The sequence below is a fragment of the Garra rufa genome, chromosome 16 (assembly GCF_049309525.1).
Source record: "Garra rufa chromosome 16, GarRuf1.0, whole genome shotgun sequence".
Taxonomy (NCBI): domain Eukaryota; kingdom Metazoa; phylum Chordata; class Actinopteri; order Cypriniformes; family Cyprinidae; genus Garra; species Garra rufa.
In genome coordinates this window covers 1,748,962-1,764,114 of record NC_133376.1, presented here as the reverse complement: position 1 = coordinate 1,764,114, position 15,153 = coordinate 1,748,962, and the positions used below count along the sequence as shown (strand labels likewise).

General features: G+C 44.2%; 1 pseudogene; it reads left to right on the top strand.

The window, feature by feature from the left end:
• The first annotated feature begins 223 nt into the window (after positions 1–223).
• Positions 224–6,309, top strand: LOC141288991 (tripartite motif-containing protein 16-like; annotated as a pseudogene).
• The last annotated feature ends 8,844 nt before the right edge of the window (positions 6,310–15,153 follow it).

Here is a 15,153-nt window from a genome sequence, read left to right as displayed (position 1 = left end):
GGTCCCCATGAGAAAACAAGCTTACAAATCAAACAGAATTATATTTTTTGAAAATGGAAATATAGATTTATGGGAACGACGCCATACAGCATAGAAACCAGTGTGTGTGAGACTCTACAGGAACAGGAATGAGGAAGCTGCTTTATAGACTCAGACACACCTGTTTTACACACGTCACTCAAACACAGAACCAGGAAACAGGAATCACATGAGTTCAGGGAAAGAGAAACTGAAGTGTTGTGTGTTTGTGTCTCTGTATTCATGCAGTAAAATGGCAGAAGCCAGATTTTCTCAGGATGAGTTCATGTGTTCAGTGTGTCTGGATCTCCTGAAGGATCCAGTGACCATCCACTGTGGACACAGTTACTGTAAGATCTGTATTACAGGCTGCTGGGATCAGGAGGATCAGATGAGAGTCTACAGCTGTCCTCAGTGCAGACAGACCTTCAGTCCAAGACCTGCTTTAGCTAGAAACACCATGTTGGCTGAACTGGTGGAGAAACTGAAGACGACCAAACTTACTGCTGACTGTGACGCTGGAGCTGGAGATGTGGAGTGTGACGTCTGTACTGGAAGAAAATACAAAGCTGTCAAGTCCTGTCTGGTGTGTCTGGAGTCTTACTGTCAGAATCACCTTCAACAACATGAGAGTTGGTTTAAAGGAAAGAGACACAATTTGACTGAAGCCACTGGACGACTGCAGGAGATGATCTGCCAGAAACATGAGAAGATCCTTGAGGTTTTCTGTCGCACTGACCAGAAATGTATATGTATGCTGTGTACGATTATTGAACATAAAAACCAAAACATTGTATCAGCTGCAGAACAGAGGACAGAGAAACAGGTAATTAAACTAGCAATCAAGTTAATACTCAGTGAAGTGATCTAATAATCTGTTTATTTTCTACGTAGAGCTGCAGCTTATTTACACAGAACACAGAAACACTGTCAGTGTGAAGATCTATGTCTGTGTCAGTTTCACTTTCATAATACTTACGCTTTCAGTGTGAAGCACTCCTTAATCTTTATGATAATTCATGTATAATGATTGTAACCGATCATCTCTTCTGGAGTTTGAACCTACAGCCATTGGTTATCAGCTCCACTTTTACTGGATTCATCTGTTCTCATGATGATTTAGTGTCAGTAGTTTTCTGAGACATTCACTATCATCCGTTTGTCCTGCAGAAGCAGCTGAAGGAGACGCAGAAGACGTTCCAGCAGAGAATCCAGCAGAGAGAGAAAGATGTTCAGCAGCTGAGAGAGACTGTGGAGTCTCATAAGGTGAGTCTGGAGAAGAAGAGAAGTTTGTCTCAGTCTCAGTTCAGACTCTCTTGTCTCTTTCAGTCCCACTGAAGCCTGAATCACTGTGTGTCCTAACAGCGCTCTGCACAGACAGCAGTGGAGGACAGTGAGAGGATCTTTACTGAGCTCATCCGCTCCATTGAGAGAAGCCGCTCTGAGCTGATACGGCTGATCAGAGATCAGGAAAAGCGAGCAGTGAGTCGAGCTGAAGGACGACTGGAGCGACTGGAGCAGGAGATCAATGATCTGAGGAGGAGAGACGCTGAGCTGGAGCAGCTTTCACACACACAGGATCACATCCAATTCCTGCAGGTAACAGACATCTAGAAGAACAGGATCATTTTAACCCTAAATTTTTCCTTCTGCTCAATCCATCATGGTGAAATCAGCGAACTCGATAGTACATATTCTGAGTAAGGTTCATCAGAATTGGGTATATATTAGGCTGGCCACACACTAGAATATTTAAGTCTGATTTTAAGCCTGATTTGCACTCCTGAATGTGGTGTGTGGCCTGATTTGAGGCTTGTTGTTCAAAAAATCCTCTATTGTGTGGCATCTTTACAATTATTTAACTGCTCCAGATCGAGACGGCACATCCCTGAACTCAAATATATTACATATTAGGTAAAACGTTTACTGAGAAAGAACATCCCAGCTAGCAATGTTTGTTCTGAGAACATTATGCTATGTTCTGGTAATGTTTTCAGCAGCAAGTTTTATTTTAGTTCCCAAAATATTTTTTTAAAAGGTAGGATAACATGCTCTAAAAACATTCTACGAATGTTTATTAATAACATTGTTAGAACGTTATCCTCTGTCAGCACTGATACACTCATGATAGACATACAGCACTGATGCACTTCATGGGTCTTCAGTCTAATCTGTGGTGTTAGCTGCTCATTATTTATTACAGAAATGCAATGGCTCTACAATCCAAGATTTACCAGAATTTTAATCAGATCATTTCAAAGATTTAAAAAAAAAAATGTTTGTCACACAAACATGAAGAATCAGTTTATGAATCTCAACAATGGTGACATACTTAATGCAGCAATGTATTCTGGGTGCATCATAAACAACTCATCCAGGGCTCCCAGAATGCATTGCAGCATGAAGCATGTCACCATTGTTCAGATTCGTACCCTGATTCTTGATGTGTTTGTATGTCTAAGCATTCACTAGTTTAAAGTGATTTGTGAACAATGTGTTTTAAAAATAGAGATAGAAATACAGATCTGATGAGAACACTGCTGGGTTATATGCTCTTACAATGCTTTACTACAGTCACAACTATGAAATGAACAGCATAGATAAGACTCTAGATGAGATCAGCTGATCAGATCACTGCATGATGATATCATTAACATCAGCAAGTAGCCAACATCATCTGAGCACATTTACTCTTGTTGTTTTTACCATAACAAACATAGTTACAGCAGCTGAGCACTTTAAATCAAACCAAACTACTACATTCAAATAGACATCAACATCTAAACCTCTGTTAATCTCAATAAGCCCTTTTGTAAATGTATGACAGAAATAAAGTCAGTTGGGTTTATAATAAGTAAAGCTGGTAATGCAGTTTTTTGGAGATATTTGATGACGCTGAAGCTTGACATCAAACAAAGTTTGGGGTTTCAACCACAATTTCAACCACAAATCCACATCTAGTTTGATGGGAAGCTTTATTAGAATGTTAGAGGATAATGTTCTAACAATGTTATCAATACACATTTCTAGAATATTTTTTAGAGAATGTTATCCTACCTTTTAGCAGAACATTCTGGGAACTAAGATAAAACTTGGCACTGAAAACATTCCCCAAACATTAAACATTGCTAGCTGGGATATTCTTTTATATACTTTTTAACTGTGAAACAGAACGTGTGTCAGTTGTTCTCTATTTGTTTTTCTTCTTCAGTCACGTTTGATCTGTGTGTGGCCTAAGCAATCAGTCTCATCAGACAGATATGAATGGTTTGGTTAGCATTGTCTGTAGACTTTTCTTCTAGCAGGGCAACAATTCAGTGAACAAGAAACAAATATTAAGTTATTTAAATTGTAGAGACAATAGTGTCTTTTTTGTGCTATATTTTACTAAAGAAAAGTATTTCAAACAAAGCTATGTTGTACGTCTCTGCAGTAACTCACAGCTGTGTTTCTTACCAAATCAATTAGTGTTTCAATGATTCAATGATTCCCTGATCCACTCATAAAAACTGTTTCTTAATTTGTTCCTGAATGAATCATTCATTTTTAAAGAATCAGTTGAAATTTTGAAAGAATCAACTCAATAAATGAATCAGACACCTGCTTATTAAAATCTAACCTAATGTTAGGTCTAATTTTAGTTTTATATTTAAAAGTTATTATATTTTAATTCTACATTATTATTCTAATCATTCTATTTTTGGTAACACTTTATAATAACATTCAGTTGTAAGTCGTTTATAAGTGGTTTGTTAATGAAAAAAATAATAATTTACAAAATATTCATAAATGTTTAATAAGGAATATGAATGAATGAATGAATGAATGATGCATTTATATAGCGCTTTCATTGTGTATTGCCGTACACCCAAAGCGCTTTACAATCATATAGGGGATCTCTCCTCAACCATCACCAGTGTGCAGCATCCACCTGGATGATGCGTCGGCAGCCACAGTACAACGGCGCCAGTGCGCTCACCACACACCAGCTACAGGTGGAGAGGAGAGAGTTATGGAGCCAATTCAATGAATGGGGATTATTAGGAGGTCATGATTGACTAGGGCCAGCAATTTGTGTATGTTTTGTTAATTCATTTACAAGTCATTTCCAAGTAATTAGTTAATGATGAACTAAACTTTTACTAAACATGACTATGCATATAATAAGTAATATGTTAATATTTTTACCTATGTTTTGTTATAAATAATTTACAAGTGATTAGATAATGAACTAATAATTTACTTTTACTATTAATGACTATATGTTCACATATTATTTATTCATGCGTTTATACAACAGGTTTTGAATACTTTGTAGTGTGTACTGCAATGTAAGTGACTGTGAGAGTAAAGATGTCTTCTCTGGCAAACATGAGCTGCGTCTCAAATGACCCACTATTCACTACTTATGCACTATGTAGTGTATGAATTATATAAGGTTATTTTGTCATTCATAAGTTTGATAGCCCCTCCCCCTTTGCTACTTAATTAAAGCTGTGACAGTGTATGAAGTGTTATTTAAGTGCATCATCACTGTTTGCACTAAAAACCATTGTAGAATAGTGCATAAGTGATTTGGGACGTACCGATGGAGTATTTTAACGCTGTCAATCTGATGTGATCTTCAGTGGAGGGTAAAACAGGTTCACCTTTTTTACAAGAACCTACACACAACACAAGTCTGTGCTGATGAAAGGGTTTACACATTTATTAACTTGACAGCAAATCATTTATTATTATTTTAAAATTAATTAATAATTGCATTTTTGTGCTGTTTAACAGACCAGCTTACAACATGAAACATGAACTTGAACTCACAGCAAAGCCAGATGAACACAATACAGAACACATTGCAATCAGTTTGGTGTGGTTTTTAAACTTTTGAAAATGACATAAAGATTACATGAGTTAAGAGTGAAGAACTTTTAAACAAAAAATTGTTTAGGCTACTAAAGCAAAAATTCACTGCCCAGACAGAAAAGAATACTGATGGGTGATTTCAGCATTTCATGAACAAACAGAGACTTAATCTTGCATTTGTGCACTGGGGTGAAGTGCATTTTTAGAAGAAAAAACAACAAACAAACAAATAAAACAAAGCAAAGCAAAACAAAAAGATGAGTTTTGATTTCTGTTTTCTGTAGAGTTCCCAGTCTCTCTCAGCACCTCCTGAATCTACAGACAGAAATGACGATCTCTTCAGTTCTCTCTTCTCTTTTGATGATCTGAGAGAATCTGTCCATCAGCTGAGAGACAAACTGGAGGATTTCTGCAAAGAGGAGCTCAAGAAGATCTCAGACAGAGGTAAAGTCCTGGAGATTGATCTGCTCTCAGAAACGAGTCCATCATCATCTCATATCATGGAGAACATCATATTAGAAATGTGTTAGGAATGGATGCAGGATCATGAGAATCACACTGTTCATGTCTGTTGATTTCCACAGTCACATTGACCAACATTGATCCCAGGACCAGGAAGGACTTCCTACAATGTAAGTCAGTAAGAAAACAAGCAGAAAAACTGACTGAGTGTGTTCATGTTCTTCCTGTAGAAGGTGAAAGAAGAGTTTTCTAATTGATGATGTAAATGATGATTTGCACAGGATATCTGCTCATCTGTACTGAGACACTGATGATACACTGAACATGAAGAGTTCAGCTACATGAAAAGATCAAACAGATTCATAATTCCTGATTCTGATGTGTTTTATCTCCATCAGATTCCCATCAGCTCACTCTGGATCTGAACACAGCGAATAAACGCCTCCGTCTGTCTGAGAACAACAGAGTGATTACTGACACTGACACAGATCAGTCGTATCCTGATCATCCAGACAGATTTGATTATTTTCTTCAGGTGTTGTGTAGAGAGAGTGTGTGTGGACGCTGTTACTGGGAGCTGGAGTGGAGTGGAGATAATGGTGTGGAGATATCAGTGTCATATAAGAGCATCAGCAGGAAGGGAGATGGTTATGAGTGTTTGTTTGGAGCTAATGATCAGTCCTGGAGTTTGTTCTGCTCTTCCTCCAGATACTCATTCTGGCACAATAAGATAAAGACTGATCTCCCTGTGAAGCCCATCATTGGTAGAATAGGAGTGTTTGTGGATCACAGAGCAGGAACTCTGTCCTTCTACAGCGTCTCTGACACAATGAGCCTCATCCACACAGTCCACACCACATTCACTCAGACGCTCTATCCTGGGTTTAGGGTTTGGTCTGGATCATCAGTCAAACTGTGTTGATGAATCAGAATAGATTGATTAGACTCAGGGGCGTCGTAGTTGGGTGAAAAGAGGGACTAAATTATCCAAAATGAGCGGGTGCCTGCGGTTACGAGTCATCCAAAAATATTTGTAATGATATTCAGGTCGCGGTCGGTCGGGTCGTTTGAAATAAAGATGCTAATTAAACCTTTGTCATTTATATAGTACTAGACACAATTTTCTATGAAATACATAGACCTACACTTTATTGGCTGAATAATATGTATGTTTTGAATGTTGAGGTTATTAACTGTTGAATAAATGCTGACGCGGGACAAAATGCCTGATTTCCAACACGTTGAACTGAGCAATGCCATTGTACCATTTTAATAGTCTACTTCTAAACACATATAGCTCAGTAATGTCAGCTTTATGTATTTTCTGAGAGGGATGGGATTTTTGTTGGGAAAGTCGGGGAGAGACGCACACTTCGATTAGACTGGATAAACACATGCAGCATCTTAATTGTTAAGAAAATGTTATTCCTAATAAATGTCTCGAATATTTTGATGATGTCCAATGTTTCTCTTTCTTTTTGCAATTATTAGACACATTTCACTGTCTTTTCAAATGCCTAGGTCTGTTTAATTTCCTTAATTATAACATTTCTAGCACTATTTTTAAACGTTTATTCAAGCAATAATATATAAATTATCTCATGTATATGCTTGTTTAAAACCAGGGATTAAAAACAAATTCCAAGTAAAAACTGTATTTTTTCTTTACATTTCCAGAGAAACGAACAAATTAAACATTACTTAATAAATTCAAGGCACTATAATTTCCATATTTATTTGTTACAACTATTATACAATTATGTTATATATAAAATAATGTTATTTTGTCATATTTCTGATTCTTGAATTTATATATGAAAACTTCGTTTTGAAGTGCATTCGTTATTTTTGTTTAAGAAAATCTGTTAACCTAGCCTAATAAATTGATTTAATATTCTTGATCATTTTTAGAAGTTAAAAGTTAAGAAAAAAGGAATTAGCTTGTAGTCTATATATTTAGGGCTATCCTCCTTATTCAGCCGGCCACCATTTTGAATGAAAAGCGAGGCTGTGAGGGATAGCAGCAGTGTTGCCAACTTGGTGACTTTGTCGCTATATTTAGCGACTTTTCAGACCCCTTAGCGACTTTTTTTTCCAAAAAAGCGCTTAGCGACAAATCTAGCGACTTCTTGGAAAAACCTTATTTAGCTTATGAGACTCTCTGGTACTGCCGCGCGAGCGTGAAGTCGTGCTTTCCCAGCGCGCGCGCTCTCCCTCTCTCTCTATCTGCGTCTGCTCTGTTCAGTGAGCGGCAGAGAAGCAGCATTTTCAGATAAAAAAAAATATTCTGATGCTTCTAACTCTATTTTACATGCAAGTATAGCTCGAAATCACAGCACAGCCATTGTCTTAATCATATGTGTATTTGATTTTTTTAGACAATGTCGTGATTATGAATAACGATTTTAGTGTAGATATATCGTACTCGGTTACTAACGTAACCTCGGTTCTCTCAGAGAGGGAACGAGTACTGCGTAAGCGTAAGCTTACGCTTGGGGAAAATCCTTTCCGCGAGAGATATTGAAGCCAAAAAATTATCCTTAATTTTGTATTAATGTAAAACGCGTTGCCGCAGTGAGCAGACATAGGCGAGGCGTATTGCTTGCCTATTGGCTGCTCTGCAGCAACTGCAGCACCTATCGAGCGAGGCTTGGCGCGAAACCAGCTCCAATGAGAGCCTTTCGCGCCTAATACGTCATCTCCCGCCGAAAGTGGCGTGATCCAAGCCTATAAATATCGCTCGAAGGCAGCTACACTCTGGTTTTTTCATCATAAAAGCGCCCAGAGCACGCGCTTGCACGGCAAGGTACGCAGTACTCGTTCCCTCTCTGAGAGAACCGAGGTTACGTTAGTAACCGAGTACGTTCTCTTACGAGAGGTCTCTCGTACTGCGTAAGCGTAAGCTTACGCTTGGGGACCCCATGTAAAACGCCGTGCATGCCAAGATCTGATGCCATAGACCCGAGGGCGAATAGCCCGGGGTTCATATAGTGCTTGAACGTGCTTGAACATATAAGGGGATTAGGACCCTAGAAACACTGGCTCCTGGTGTATCCGGGCAGGTAAACGACCTGGATAAACTTGGAACATGGGTCTAGATATCTGTTAATATCTAGACCGATAGCAACTTGGCCTGTAGGGCGGGAACCTCCAAGTTGTAGAATCTTATGAATGTAGACGGAGAGGCCCAGCCTGCCGCCGTACAAATGTCTTGCAGGTTAATTCCACTCGACCAAGCCCACGACGAGGCCACGCCCCTCGTGGAATGTGCTCTGACACCCAGCGGGCATCGCATGCCCTTGGACTCGTACGCCAGTGCAATAGCATCCACTATCCATCTGGATAAAGTCTGTTTTGACGCAGCCATTCCTTTAGAATGCCCGTAAAACGAGACAAACAGCTGTTCTGTCTGTCTAAAAGCAGACGTGCGAGACACATAGACTCTTAGCGCTCTCACTGGACATAAGAGTCTCGCGTCAGCCTCTTCATCCCCAACCGGCAGAGCAGACAGTGCGATGACCTGTGCTCTAAACGGTGTGTTAATAGACTTTGGCACATATCCATGCTTGGGTTTGAGTATAACTTTAGAGTCGTTAGGTCCAAACTCCATGCATGTCGCGCCCACGGAGAGCGCGTGCAAATCTCCTACGCGCTTCACTGAAGCGAGCGCTAGGAGGAATATAGCCTTAAGAGACAGATATTTTAATTCAGCCGCCTGTAGTGGTTCGAATGGTCCGCCCTTCATAGCGTCCAGCACCACAGAAAGGTCCCAAGTTGGGACTGAAGGCGGTCTGGGTGGATTTAATCTCTTAGCTCCCCTAAGGAAGCGTATGATTAAATCGTTCCTCCCTATTGACTGACCTAGCGTTGTCCTCGAGAACGCTGCTATGGCCGCCACATAAACTTTGAGCGTGGACGGGGACCTGCCCTTGTCCAGCAGCTCTTGTAGGAAGGAAAGTACATCTGTCACTCCACAGTCTGTGGGTGAAGATCCGCGGGCTGTGCACCAGTCCGCAAATATCGACCACTTCGAGGCATAGAGCCGTCTAGTAGATGGCGCCCTAGCCTGTGTGATCGTTGATATCACTCCTGTGGGGAGTTCATCATATATTCCCTGGTGACCCATACATGAAGGGACCACAGCTCGGGGTAAGGGTGCCAAATCGCGCCGCCCGCCTGCGAGAGGAGGTCTCTCCTCACAGGTATTGGCCACGGTGCGATGCTCGTCATCTGCATCAGCGCTGGGAACCAAGGCTGGTTCCCCCAAAACGGCGCTATTAGCAGTATTGCACACCCTTCCTCCTTCACCCTCTCTATCACCTGAGGTAGGAGAGAGACTGGGGGAAAAGCATAAAGAGGACGGCGGGGCCACGCATGGGCTAGCGCGTCCTTGGCTTTGGAAAAGAATTCTAGACAATGAGCGTTGTCCTGAGATGCAAATAGATCTATCTCCGCTCTGCCGAATGTTTTCCATAATAGCTGCACCGTCTGAGGGTGCAGCGACCATTCGCCCGCCGGAACATTGTTCCTGGACAGTCTGTCTGGTCCTACATTTAGGGTCCCCCGCACGTGCGCTGCCCTCAGCGAGCGCAGGTTGCGATGAGCCCATACCAGAAGGCGTTCTGCAAGTGCATGTAGTTTTCTGGACCTGAGACCGCCCTGGCGATTTATGTAAGCCACTACCGATATGTTGTCGGAGCGGACTAATACATGACTTCCCTTTAATAAAGGAAGAAAATATGTCAGCGCATTCTCCACTGCCATCATTTCGAGGCAGTTGATATGCAGCGATTTCTCGCGTTCTGACCACTGGCCGAACGACGGTCTGCCGTCTAGGAGCGCTCCCCATCCCGAGGTGGACGCGTCCGTGGACACTACTTTCACCTTCGAGGGTCTCTCTAGAGTGACACCTGTTTGGTACCAGCCGGCTGTTCTCCACGGCATCAGGGCTGTAACGCATCTCTGATTGATCGTGAGACGGAGTCGACCGGACGCCCACGCTTGGCGCGGCACTCGCGCTCTCAGCCAGAACTGCAGTGGGCGCATGCAGAGCATCCCTAACTGTAGAACTGATGATGCTGTCGCCATAAGACCTAACACTCTTTGAAAGGTCTTGAGCGGGGCAGACGTGCTGCAGCAGAGCGCGCTCACTGCTCTCTGAATGTTCAGCGCGCGCTCTTGCGATAGCTTCGCTGTCATTGACTGCGAATCCAGTTCTATGCCCAGGAAGGAGATATTCTGGCTGGGGTTCAGCGAGCTTTTCTCCCAATTTACTTTCAAACCCAAATTCTCGAGGTGATCGAGTAACATGGTCGTGTGCTCCCTGAGCATTGAGCGAGATTGCGCTAAAATCAGCCAATCGTCCAAATAATTCAGTATTCGCACTCCCTTCAGTCTGAGCGGGGCGAGCGCTGCGTCCATGCACTTCGTAAACGTACGGGGTGCTAGGGACAAACCGAATGGCAGGACTGTGTACTGATAAGCTTGGCCCTCGAAGGCGAATCTCAAAAATCGCCTGTGACGCGACGCTATCTGTATTTGAAAATACGCGTCTTTCAGATCCACTGACACAAACCAGTCTCCTCGGCACACTTGCGCGAGGATTTTCTTGGTCGTGAGCATTCTGAACTTTCGCTTCACCAGCGCTTTGTTCAGTTGTCTTAGATCTAGTATGGGCCTGACTCCCCCGTCTTTTTTCGGTATCAGGAAGTATTTGCTGTATAGCCCTCTTTCGCTCTGACCTTGAGACAGGGGTTCTATGACTCCTTTGCTCAATAATGTGGTCACTTCGGCTCGTAGCAGGTGTGCTGCATCTGCCTGTATAGTGGTCTCGACGCGCGCCGTGTAACAGTGAGGGCGCCGTCGAAACTGGAGCGAATAGCCTCTTTTTATGATGTCCAGCACCCATTGTGAAACCCCCGGGAGCTTTTCCCATGCATTTGCATGTAATGCAAGGGGGTGGGTGCGAAGCGCGCTCCGATCTGTTAATAACGGGGCCGCTTCGGTGCGTTTTGACACACACGTGTCTGTGACATGTGAGGCTCGGGGTACGCTGACCGCGGGGACTGCTATCCTTGTGTGTATATGTGGTTGCGTAGTAACGGGCACATTTAACACACTCAATGCAGCTTTTAGCCGCGTAGACGGGGCGTCGTCCGGTTTCGTTTTTACAGAAACCGTAAGACCTGCCTGATATGATATGTGTGGGCACTTTTGGGTGGGCACAAATATCACATGTGAAGCGCAGTCGATTTGGGTCGACTTTATGTGCGCGGGGTTTGTATGACAGGATGTGCTTATGTGTAGTGATGGGCACTGGACAGTGGGCATGCGTGCTACACACAAAACACCTTCGGCTGTGGCCGGGACACCCGAAAATACACTCTTTTGAGGATTTATTTGGGTAGCCGTGAGAACGGCTTTTGAGTGCAGACAGGCGGGCTGCAGCGCCGGCCTGATGACTGCGGATGATGCTGGAACAGCCACATTTCTTGGAGCTGAGCGAGCGAATACTTTCGGTGGGAGTCTGGCAGCCGCGGGACTCGCGCACCGGCGTTTTCCTAGCTGTACTAGGCCTGCTTCGGGGGGTTAGGTTTCAACTCAACCCTGGGTCTCTGAGCGCGCGCTCCGTGGCGGCGGCCTGCAGAGCGGGAACGCGGTCTCGCTCCCTGCTCCTGGCGGCGTTGTGAGACAGCTGCAGCGGGCTGAGGCTGGGGTCTAGAGCTCTGCGCTGGCGGCTTTGGGCGACCGGTAGAGCTAGACCGCTTCGGCAGGAAGTGTTTCATCGCCTGAGAGGTCTTCTGAACTTCTGCAAAGCGCTCAGTGAAGTCCTTCAACGACGTGCCGAACAGACCAGCCGTGGAAAACGGCGCATCAAGAAAGGCTGTGCGCTCGGACTCCGCCATCTCTGAGAGCGTGAGCCACAAGTGCCTTTCTGCAACCGTCAGCGCCGCCATGTTGCGTCCTATGGCCTGAGCTGCCGATTTGGTGGCACGGAGTGCGAGGTCCGTGGCGCTCCTCAAATCTGGTACGCAGATCGCGTCAGGGCCTTCCTCATCCAGCTTTTGGAGAAGGTCGGCCTGGAAGATCTGCAGCGTGGCCATGGTGTGCAGCGCTGAGGCGGCCTGTCCCGCCGCGGTGAAAGCTCTGTGTAGCAGACTCGACGTCTGTCTGCAGGGCTTAGACGGCAGCGCCGGCTTAGCCCGCCGTCCAGCAGAGGGCGGGCATAAGTGGGCCGCGATCGCTTCTTCCACCGGAGGTATCGCTAGGTAACCTCTACTCTCGGCGCCGTCCACTACAGAGAACGCCGGGGAGGAGGATGGGCGCACTCTCGCTGAGTAGGGGGCGCTCCAAGACTTTGCGAGCTCCTGGTGAAGCTCCGGAAGGAAAGGGGCCGGTTTCGCAAGCGACGTCCGTTCTCCTTTCGGCAAGAACCGGCCATCCAGCCTGTTGTGAGCAGGCTGCTCGGGTGAGGACCACTCCAGGCCCAGGCTCGCCGTGGCTTGGGTTAAGATCCTCATGAGCTCTGACTCAATAGAGGCTCTCGCGCTGGGTGGAGCGCGGGCAGGGGGGGCGATGTCCGCAGAGCTCGCCCATTCCTCGCTGCCTGACGCTGCCAGCGAGCAAGAGTCCTCCTCCTCCTCCATCCCACTCTCCTCGACAGCGACATCGGCGGGCGCAGCGGCTGACAGCGACTGCGCCAAATCCGGCACTGAGAAGGTGAGTGTAGGTGAAGCTAGCAGGCGCACCGGCGAGCTTTGACGGCTGGAGGATGATTCCGGAAGCCGCTGGGCACGGCGCTTTTTACGGCGCGGCGCCGCAGCAGGCATAGGAACGGGCTGCGAGAAGAAGGCGAAGCGAGTCCTCAGAGTCGCCATGGCCATTGGCTCGCAATGAGGGCAACCTCCCTCGGCGAGCGCTATCGCAGCATGCTCCTCCCCCAGGCAGGAAACGCACACGGCGTGGCGGTCCCCGTCACTGAGTGCGACTCCGCACGAGTCGCAGGATGGCATCTTTAAAAAGACGCTAGCTCTTTTAGAGTAAATAGCTTAGTAAAGGATATAGTCGCCGGAAAGCGCAGCAGGAAGGCAGGAAGGCGGCGTAGCCAGCAGCTTCAGACTCGTCCCGCTGATGTACTTCCAGTCGACGGCGGCTTCTTCTCCAGCTCCAGCGATGCGAAGGCGTCGCGTGAAGGATGAAAAAATCAGAGTGTAGCTGCCTTCGAGCGATATTTATAGGCTTGGATCACGCCACTTTCGGCGGGAGATGACGTATTAGGCGCGAAAGGCTCTCATTGGAGCTGGTTTCGCGCCAAGCCTCGCTCGATAGGTGCTGCAGTTGCTGCAGAGCAGCCAATAGGCAAGCAATACGCCTCGCCTATGTCTGCTCACTGCGGCAACGCGTTTTACATTAATACAAAATTAAGGATAATTTTTTGGCTTCAATATCTCTCGCGGAAAGGATTTTCCCCAAGCGTAAGCTTACGCTTACGCAGTACGAGAGACCTCTCGTAAGAGAACTCCGAGAGCTGGTTATGTAGTCCTAATGGGCTGCGTTTCAGTCACTATTTCATATTTACCCCGTTGTCTGTCAAAAGAAACCGTAAAATATATCAATATATCTATGAAATATATAAATTAGAACAGTTTTATTGAATTTGGCTGCATCAAATAGCAGTATGTGAGCACAGAGACGCAAGACCACACGACCAGAGCCATAGAGAAACAGAGTTACGACACTCCCATAGGCTTCCATAGGAACTGAGGAATGCGGAAGTAAAGCGTGTCATGGAGCGGTCAATAGTTCCAAACAACCAATAGCTCCTCCATTGAAGCCCATTCATTTCAGCGCTTCTCAAGCACAGTCGCAAGTATATTGAAGAAATTACTGCATTTCTTTACATTTTAACGCATCAGTTGACCTCTCGAAAAACTGGCCAATAGTGGTGTTTTATGAAGCGTGTTATAGTTAATGTTCATCGTTAAAAAATAAACAGTTAAACTGTAAATGCAGCTGGATAACGTGAGAAACACCGTAATAGCGACCATATCCAGATACTAGTTGTCATATTTTTATGTTTTTAGTCTTTCTGCAATCTTTCTCTCACTGTAGGAGGTTGAATGAGTTTCAGTAAAGACTGCATTCAAGAAACACGATAAAAATGTATGCTGAATGCAATTCGTTGCCTTGTGTTTTTTTAAACATTATTTTCATCTTTTCTATTATGTTAAATGCCATTTTTGCTTGCCTTTTATAATATTCACTTATGTTGTATATTTGAATATCATAAAACATTAACATTAAATCGTTAAATCGAAACATACTGTATAAAAAAGAGTGTTTGATCATTTCCAAATACACATGCAGATGTATTTAACCTTAATATTACACTAACTGTAATCTAAATACTATATTAGAAAATGTTATCTTTTAAATGGTCAGGATCATTATTGCACATATTAAGTACAAAAAAACCTCCTCAAAATATTTACTAAATAGATCTTAACTATATATATTACAGTTATTTAATTGAATAAAAGTTACACTTAAGGTGTTTGGTCACATTTGACTGCCAAAGAGTATGAGAACATATTAATTATGTCTCTTTATCACTCCCCAGAATAAAATGCGATTGTAAAGCGTATTCAGAGAAGTTATCAATACACAATCAATGCACATTATGTGTTAATAATTACTCGAAATTGCTGCAAATATAGTAAAACTGCTGTCTATCCTATTTAACTCCATTCAAACACATTGACAGCGCGGAGCTGTTTGGAACTATTGAGAGCTCCATGAACCACGTGACCGCGC